Source organism: Hippocampus zosterae, chromosome 2 (assembly GCF_025434085.1).
Source record: "Hippocampus zosterae strain Florida chromosome 2, ASM2543408v3, whole genome shotgun sequence".
NCBI lineage: Eukaryota > Metazoa > Chordata > Actinopteri > Syngnathiformes > Syngnathidae > Hippocampus > Hippocampus zosterae.
In genome coordinates this window covers 30,934,064-30,943,844 of record NC_067452.1, presented here as the reverse complement: position 1 = coordinate 30,943,844, position 9,781 = coordinate 30,934,064, and the positions used below count along the sequence as shown (strand labels likewise).

The window sequence follows — 9,781 nt, the reverse complement described above, 5'->3', positions numbered from 1 at the left end:
AACAAAATAAATGTATGCAATATCTCAACATTGTTATTGTTTTCATATATGGAATTTTGGTACAGATTTTAGTCACAATCATGGAAGGGGATACACATGATTTGCTTTCGCTGGCCACATAAAATGATGTGTCGGGACGGATCTGGCCCCCCGGCCTTGAGTTTGACACCAGACACAACACTTACATTTATGAGATCTTAGCACTAATCCACAATTAAGATACCCTTCCATGGTGCACATTTCCACAGATGCCTTGATTGTTTACTTTTTCTGTATGTTCTTATGTCTATGTTCATAGTATACTGCCCCCAGGTGGCCAAGTTGAGCACATCAGCAGGAGCAACATCATGATCAATGAATTGAACTAAAAAAAAAAAGAAAAGTGACAAAAACGATGTAATTCTTGAAATTCTGTTAAAATCATTGCTGTATGTTTTCATAAAATACCATTTTTATTTTGTTGTTTTTTGTACATTAAAATACATGTTTTCAATTTTTGGGGAAGGCTGAGATATATTCATGGGATTTAGATTTCAATGGGGCAAGATGATTGGAGATACACAAGTGTTCTGCGTTACAATCGTAGTCAAGGAACGAATTAATAATGTAATATCGCAAGCTCTCACAAACTGAAAGACACCTTTCAAAGCATCAGTACTTAAGCACTGGGACTGAAAACACGAGATTCTGAATCATTGTTTTGCTACGCTGGCTTGTCATGAATAGAATAACATTGCTGCTGCTGCCGTGGTGACCGGGTATCAGCTACTTAAGGTCCATATAGGCCTTTTGTATGTGTGTGCTCATGTCTCCAAAGAAATAATGTATGTGTTCATCACTTGACTTTTCTATTAACCATAGCGTAGCTTACCGGTAATTGTTTTATAACACAAGTGTCAAACTCAAGGCCTGGGGGCCAGATGTGGCCCGCAAAAGCAAATTAAACATGTCAACTTCCATGATGCTAACTAAAATCGCTACCAAAATGTTTTATTCTCATATGGAATAAATAAGAGACAAGCATTTTCTTGTCAACAAACCCAACTCATTACAGTAGCAAACAAAAGTTGAATAAACCGTTATTATTGACTTTACTGGGTGAAACATCATACCAAAGTGCAGCTGCGGTAAAGCAGCGGGAACGTCTTGTCTTAGTTGATCTGAAGTGACCAGATGGAGATAAGTCAGACAAAAAAAAAAAAAAAAGATGCTGACTGGCACTAAAGTCCATCAGAAGAATTCAACCTATGTACAAGTGTGAAACATGCCGGTGAGAATACAACCTCAACGTTTAAATGTCAATTGCTTTCACGCCTATTTTAGTTAGCTTCTCTTCTCATATCTGTTCTTTTTTCTCTTAGGCACTGTGTAAAAAGAATGTAAGATGTAAAGTACTGTGGACATGTTTTCTCTAGACATGTCCTGCTTCGAGTTCAGCGCTAGCTAACGGCCGTTCAGTTAATTGGATGTTTGGATTTATTAGCCCTATAAAGACATACAGTATTTGGAATTAGTAATCTGGTGCCCCATTAGCTGTGGCGCTTTTGATGCATGCAGCAAAAAAAAAAAAAAAACACATCCAATGTGATGGAAAGGAAATCAAGTCTTAACTCTTGTGTGTTTTGTTGTTTTTGTTGCTATTGCTTTTAATGTTGTTCTCTTAGTGCCTCGGTTGCTCGGGTCCTCCTGCGGCCTTTGCTAATGCACTGACTCTTCTAGGTGACATGGCAAATATGCAGTGGTCACAGTGGAGAGTGACGTTTGGTGAGTGTGTGTGTGTGTGTGTGCATTTGTGATTGCCAGAGGAGACAAGCTGTTGAATCAAGCGGACACAGAGAGGGCTTTATTGCCCTTGTCCCATTTCCTTGCATTCCCATCTTACATCGACATAACAAGTACATAAGCAATACATTTGACTGAACTCTCTTCCCCGGCTTGAGCATTTCAGGATTGAATGAGAAATGAACAAGAAAATCGCTTTTGAGCAATACTTATTCCAAATGAAGGTGCAGCTCCGACAAGGGAACAAGAGAAGAATGTAAAAAGAATATGCTTTACACAAAAGTAAGCAAGACTTACAAAAAGTTAAAGACGCATTACCCCTGTGTCAACATACACGCCGATCCTGAAGATAACTGACAGCCATCAAAATCCTAATAGCTGTAATGGTTGCGAAAGTATGAGCAGCAGCAGGGTGTGTGATAATATAAACATGCCTTATCATCGTTGTGTCTTCATCTTTACATGAATTCAAGCAGACATTACAACAAAACTGCCACGCTGCACATGGCACTGACCTTATGCGTGATCATAACGTAGTGTGTCAGAACACGGCATGCGTGCGTCTGTGCACGTTATAACCTTAATGTAGCGGGGTGTTTAGAAACTGCTAATCCCAGCCAGTGATGGAACTAATGAATCTCAGGCCCGGGCAATCTATTTTTAACTCCAAAAATCTTCAGAACTTCAAGCTTGCATCTTCAAGCTTTGACTTAGCAACTCGCACCTCATTAGCATTCTGTACGGCACTTAGCATAGCTGCAGACAAATCTCCTACAGCGAGCAAGCCTGGGGTCAATGCAGGGCTACGCAGAAAGTGCTTGGAGTAGACAGTTCGAGAACGAAATAGGTTTGTGCTGCTTTTCCTATTGCATTCACCTCATTCTTTCATCCACCAGTTTAGTTTTGGACAACATCTCATGTTCTTTAGTTAACCGGTTATCCCATTTTGGTAGAAGGAATCGTTTCTTAAGTTAGAATATTGGTTAATTGCTAACCTTTTCTCCACTGTGCTACATGTGGTGTATAAAATCAGCCAAAATAAACAGGCTGAAACAGAGACTGGTCAAGGAAACGACAATCAAATGTTCTGTAAAGCACTTTGTTACAGCTGCAGCGGTTGTGAAAGCTCCATGAATAAAGCTGTATTGTATTGCGTTCCCTTTAGCGTAGCTCCCTCTAGTGGATGCACAACTTAACTGAAGCGACTATTGCGTTTTTTTACTCTATGTGCCTTATAATGCGGTGCGTCTTATCTGTGAAAACAGTTTTAAAATAGGCCATTCATTTAAAGTGCGCCTTATACTCCAAAGCGCCTTATCGTGCGGAAAACACAGTACTCAGTATTTCGTTAGTATATGAAGTTTGAAATCTCTGTTTAACTTTGTATTAATTGGTTGGGTTGAACAATTACACAAACTCACGCCCCTGACCGATATGCACATACTTTTAAGTGTGATGCGTATTGTAGACGGTTTAAAATTCCATGTCCTTCTTAAGTCATATCTCCGACCTCTGTAATTTGATCTTTTTGGATCCTAAATGATAACAGACTGCTCCATATTGTATTTACACCGTTACTTTTTTTAAACCTCAGTTTACTGCCTTTTGGCCGATATTTAAAATGTATTGGGGTCTTGAACAAATTTTCAATGAATCGTGTTTTTACATCGACACATTAAAAAAAAAATCCTCACAGTGAGAACATCGGCACAATGAGCTGATCTCTAACAAGAGCATCATAAAACCCAAGGCAGGGACAATTCCTTTATTGTTGTATGGCGACCATCAAACAAGCTGAAAACGGCTACTTAGACATGCAAACTGCATAACTAAGAAAAAAACAACTTAACCACACAGTCTAAAGAATAGAATGGTGGGAAAGACACGATATCCACAACATTCAGCTTGAACTTAAAATACTGACAGTTTTTCAGCGCTGTCTCCTCGAGTGTGTGTGTAGATATATAATCAAGTGGTCAGCAGACAGTAAAAAAATGAGACTATCCTGGTAAAGTTCATGTTTGTACCCCTGTATGCGTTTTCTCCCACCAAAACAGAGGCTGCAATCCAAACAGTAGCCTCTGGCAGTACAATGCGGCGCCTCTCCAAACCACACTACTGTACGTCCTGTCTGAGAAAAACACAAAATTTCTCAAGCTAAAGCAATGGCTGATATCTTGTCCCCCGGGTTCAGTCTACTGTGTTTGTTATTTTAAACGGAAGGCTTCAGGTGTGGGGAGGGGGGTGCTTTGGGGTGGGGTGGGCTGTGCTGTACGCTCTTTAACCCTCAGCTGTGTTGGGCGCGCCAGTTCATGCTGCCACAATGAGGCACATACATATGTGGACTTACTTGGGGCATACCCCCAAATTAAGTCCAACAATGCAACTTCTAAAGTTGAACGCAAGGCGTTCCAGTACGATCTCAGGCTTGTTCCGCTTGTCCCACTGAAAATAATGATATGTTCTCGGGTCAAACTGTCATGAAACTATGCATGCAGTGTTTTCATTTCAACAATCTTAAGTGTCATACAGGTGTAAAAATAAGTTAACCACTGGAAAATTTTTAAAAAGTGCTATTTCTTTCTTCATTGTCATACAAATGGTAGAAGATAGTAATGTGCAAAACCAATAAATTATCACTTGCTTCACATAACACACAGAAAGTCAAAGGAAAGGCACATAATAGCAAAGTAGGAATTTCACAGTTTATGCTAACATCTGTGTTTTTACTGAGAATGTGACAAGAAAACACTTGAATGTCGAGTCATTTTCAAATGATCTTTATTTTAACTTTGCTGTTACTTTGTAACTAGTTGTTCATTAGTTTGCTTCGAAAATATATTAATATACTGTCAACACTGTAAGACAACATGATAGAAGGCAGTAGGGAACCGGATTTGGTAACTTAAGTCAAAATGAATACTACACACCTAAAGATATTTGTGTTTGCATGTTCTCAACACGTTTGCGTGTTTTTCAGTGGGTACTCTGGCTTGCTCCCACATTCCAATTGTTCGGGTCATGAATATGAGTTTGAATGGTCGTTTGTCGACAGTAAATAGTAGGTGCCCTGGAATGGACTGGCAACCAGTTCGGGATGAACCACGCTTCCTACCAAAGTGATTTGGCATAGCTAACGGCTCACCATCGAATCTGCGGGGAATTGGGTCTTTGCTGACTTTGATTGGTAGACAGCGAAATGCTCAAATTTGGCCCGATCATGAAATGTGTCTACTAAGCTTCAGGAGAATGGAAGATGAGCTCAGCACAGCTCAGGGTCATAAGATTTGACAGATTGAGCTCTCAGAGGGCCTGAAAGTTTTTTTTTTTTTTTTTTTTTTTTTCCAAGATGGCGCCCGAGTAGGCAGCCTTCGGCAAGTGCTCTTCAAGAGCCTTGCTTTTTTGTTCTTTTTTGCTGTTTTTGTCTTTTGTTTTGTCACATGTTGTTTGTTGTTTCATTGTGTGGACCTGATATGGACTGTTTTCAGCGCTTTTTGGCCACGACGTTCGTCAAAGGAGCAGTATCTGTGCTTGGTGGTTGCGCCTTCTCGGCAGCACGCCTGTACCAGCACAGATTTTGATTGGGAGGAATGTCGGCGCCATTGACTGTCGGTGCTGGACAGACCTGGGGCGCATGTGTTTTTTGCGCCAGTAATGGGCAGCATTTTTCACAACCCCGATTTGTTCAGTGGCTATGTCAGCGCTGTTGGACAGTTGGCGTTGGTGCGGCTGGATGGATGGCCGCTGAAGTTGAGGATGAGGAGAGAGGAGCGTTGGCGAAGAGCGCTGATGCGTATTTGGAACCGTGAGTCGCCGCTTGGAATTGAAATGGATTTCCATGGGACAGGAGAAGTGAACCAATCTCTTTTTTCGTCAATGGATGCTACAGCTTCTTGTTGACTTTGAAACTTAGCTTGTAGTCGACGTGTGCACATTTTGAGCATGACGTCTCTGATCCACTGGTTAAAGGACACTTTGATTCTCTCCTCTTTCATCTCAAACTGCTTCAAACAACAAAGCGTGTGACGGAAAAGTGGTTAGGACTGCACGACTGTCCGTGTTTTATGTTATGTGTTGTGTTTATTGTTTTACTTGATGTTAACTGTTTTGTTAAGCGCTTTGTTACAGCTGCCGCTGTTGTGAAAGCGCTATATAAATCAGCATGTAATGTAATGTAATGAAAGTGACCCGTTCATCTATTTTGGCCACCCAACTGACGCTGTGAAACCTTGTGACCCTGCTGGTCATAAATCATCATGAGATGTTTAGCTCTGTCAGGATTAACGAAGAAGTGGATGAAAAAAAAAACATCACTTCTATACAGGAATTTGTGTGTATGTGCGCTTGTCTGCCGGAGAAGCGATGTTGAGATAGATCAGAATCGGAGTTACCCTAAAAACTAAAACTGCTGTCATACACTGAATGAGTCCGTGCGAGACGTCATGCATACCTCGTGAGAGCGCAAATCAGCAAGCTTGAATGATGAACTTGCATATCATTCTTTTGGTGGCTTCTTCCCCCAAAAGGCTCAAGGCAGTCTCAACAAGGGGACATAGAGGGAAGAAGGTGATGCAGTTATGTGAAGGAAGCAAACTTCACATGTAGTCTGCAATTGGCGTTAAAACAGCCATGTTTTCATTTTTGTGCAGGGGGAAGTAGAGTTCACCGTGTTTGTGAATTTGATAGACACGATATGCCTCGCTGGGCATTCAACCTGCAGCAGCTGCCGTGCCCCTCGGACACATACGAATGTAGAGCCGTGGCTGCAAAGGTTGCCCACGTCACATGCGTGGCCGACAACACCATCCGCAATGGAGGATCTTGCGGTTTACCTGTATGAATCAGCTCCGTAAATTTGACACACCACAGAAAAAGGGATTGTTAACATCCCTGCCAGATTCCAATGATTAAAAAAAAAAGTTTGCAGTAAAATTGGTCGATTAATTTAACCCTTTCATGCACCAATAATGATAACTGTCCACCGTAGTAACCGCTGTCCCTGTAATGGTTAACACACACACACACACACACACACGGTATAAATACAGTATATGGGAAGCACTATGCTCCAGCACAGAGACAGGCGATGCCACTGAATCAAAAAATAGCACAACTTGCGCAAAGCCTTGAAGTAAGCTTTCAACAGGGCCCAAACGCGCATCAAGAGGCCAGCCAGGGAGTACACCTGTACTGAGACAAAACAAACACTCTCAGCAGCTGGCCAAACACACACGTGCAAAAAAAAGGGGGAAAAAAACCCTCCCCCCAGCATCTTATTTATAACCTCACGCTTACAGCCGAGAAAACGCAGACAGACAGTAGCAGCTGGTTCTACCAGTGAAGTTTTCAGGTCACATAGGAGGAGCTCTTCAAGGAACACTTGAAGTCTTCAATTACGTTGTGGCTCTGTGATAATAAGTATTGGAATGGCACTTTGTTCATGCATATTTCAGTGAATTCCTCGACTATTTGTAGGGGATAGGGACAGAGCACTGTTGCGAAAATCTGTGAGTAATTGACAACCCCTACAAGCCCGGTACACTGTAAATACAATTGCATTATATTAATAGTCTCATGTCAATGCTGTGCAATAATAATCCATACATCCATTTTCAACAACGCTTATCTTGAACAGGGAGAGTTTCTGGAGCCTATCTCAACTGAATTTGGGCAGAAAGATGCAATAACCATCAGCCTGTATATCAGAATCACAATCAGAATCATCTTTATTGGCCAAGTATGTAGAACACACAAGGAATTTGTCTCCGGTATAACACACTGCACTAGTATCATCGTAAACAACAAAATCATTGAACCATTTAGAGTATATGAGACGGCAAGCCTCACAGTGCAGAGGTGATGGGTTTGATTCCGGCTACGGCCTTCCTGTGTGGAGTTTGCATGTTCCCCCTGTGTCTGAGTGGGTATTCTCTAGGTACCCCGGTTTCATACCATGTGGTAGGCTAATGGAACACTCTAAAACTGTATCTAGGTGTGATTGTGATTGAAGATGGTTGTTTCTCTATGCGTGCCCCCCGATTCACTGGAAACCAGTCCAGGGTGTACCCCGTCTACTGCCTGAAGACGCCAGCGACAGTGGTGAAGACTGGTGGATTAAAGAATAGATGGGTGGATGTACCGTATATGAGACAGAAAGGGAAACAGCGCCATCTCTTGGGAAACTGTTGAAATGCAGAATTTACCCAGCGCATGCGCAGTACATGCGTTTGTAACGGGCACACGACCGAATACTTTATGTCCATACTATAACACTAGCTACAATTATAATGTAGGTGGGCGGACCACGCGTTAGAACCCGATAAAAAGGCTATATTTTCAAACCATTCGAATTAACATGTCTCCTAAACGCCATCTTTCACTCGTTTGTAACACTATTTGTTTTGAAAATCAAATGACTTGGCTTGATTCGAAGCTAATGGATTGAATTGAACGAGAGTCGTGCCTGGCGCCTCGTGGATTTAATGGAGCTTGACAAACAGTTGCAGTGAGAGAGCACAAAACAGACTCAGCTTCCTTGAAGTTTACCCGGAGACGAGGAAAGGAAAGAGGGTCGTGGCTCGGGAGGGGGCAGGGGAGGAAGGTCGCCCGGTCCAAGGTCTTGCTTGTCTTTTCCCGGCGTGTGAATCCACAGTGTGACGACGAGTACACGCAAAAAGGGCACGAGCACGGACCAAATTGACTCGTGTATAAAACAATATTGGAAGCAAAAATGCCTCAAGATTTGATTGGCCAAGGCTAATATAAATTAATCATAAAACGCTTTGTACACGTATTGGACTTTCCAGTAAAATTATGGGATGAACCTAAAATGCAACCAGAATTTGACTTTGTCTAAACATTTGATTGCACTCCACGTTACTTTGTACAACTTGCTGCTCCCAAATTTATTAAATATTCTCTGGAAATATAAACCCGCTGAGAACATCCTACTTGAAACATCACCCTGAAGTACTGTTGATCACGTGCCGGGTGTTTCTTGGTCTCGTAATGTTAAAATTTGAATGCATATTTGTGGTTTAAAAAAAAATCACTGCATTCACGATGATGCTTCTCCAAATGCTGTTTACATCACCACTTCCTTTCTCATGGGAATCATACTGAGCTGCTCATTATGAAGGAATTTCCTGTCCACCAGGGCTGTCACTTGAATTATAAGTACAGTAATTCAAAACAAGGCGGCCCGGTAGTCCAGTGGTTAGCACGTCGGCTTCACAGTGCAGAGGTACCGGGTTCGATTCCAGCTCCGGCCTCCCTGTGTGGAGTTTGCATGTTCTCCCCGGGCCTGCGTGGGTTTTCTCCGGGTGCTCCGGTTTCCTCCCACATTCCAAAAAATATGCATGGCAGGCTGATTGAACACTCTAAATTGTCCCTAGGTGTGAGTGTGAGTGCGAATGGTTGTTCGTCTCTGTGTGCCCTGCGATTGGCTGGCAACCGATTCAGGGTGTCCCCCGCCTACTGCCCGGAGACAGCTGGGATAGGCTCCAGCACCCACCGCGACCCTAGTGAGGATCAAGCGGTTAGGAAGATGAATGAATGAATTAATAATTCAAAACATTTGAGATGGTATAATACAGTTTTTACGATTGTATTTTATGTCTCGCACACTCGGGTGGCAAAGCATTCTGTCATTATTAGTAAAAAAATACTTGCGTAAAAATGACGAGTCAAAGTACAAACTAAACTCCTTCAGAAACAAGTGCAGACTCGAATGTACAATGTTAAAAATGCATTTTTACTGTCAGTGATATTATTTGATAGCTTGGAAGGACAAATATATATTTTTAGATATGTTTTTAATTCTGCTTGTTATTTGTTGTTTTTGTGACATGTACAGCACTGTGGTGCTAACTTTTTTTTGCCTTTTCAATGTGTTACACAAATAAATTGGTATGGTATGGTATGGTATGCAGTACGTTGGCGTTGCGCCTTACGTCTATGAACAGCTCGCTTCTCTTTTGCGAAAATCTTCAACAAGATG

General features: G+C 41.9%; 1 protein-coding gene across 1 annotated transcript in view; it reads left to right on the top strand.

Annotated features, from left to right (window-relative positions):
- Positions 1-9,781, top strand: part of LOC127596861 (succinate dehydrogenase [ubiquinone] iron-sulfur subunit, mitochondrial-like) — a 154,397-nt gene that overhangs the window by 67,334 nt on the left and 77,282 nt on the right. The gene's annotated exons all lie outside the window — the stretch shown is intronic.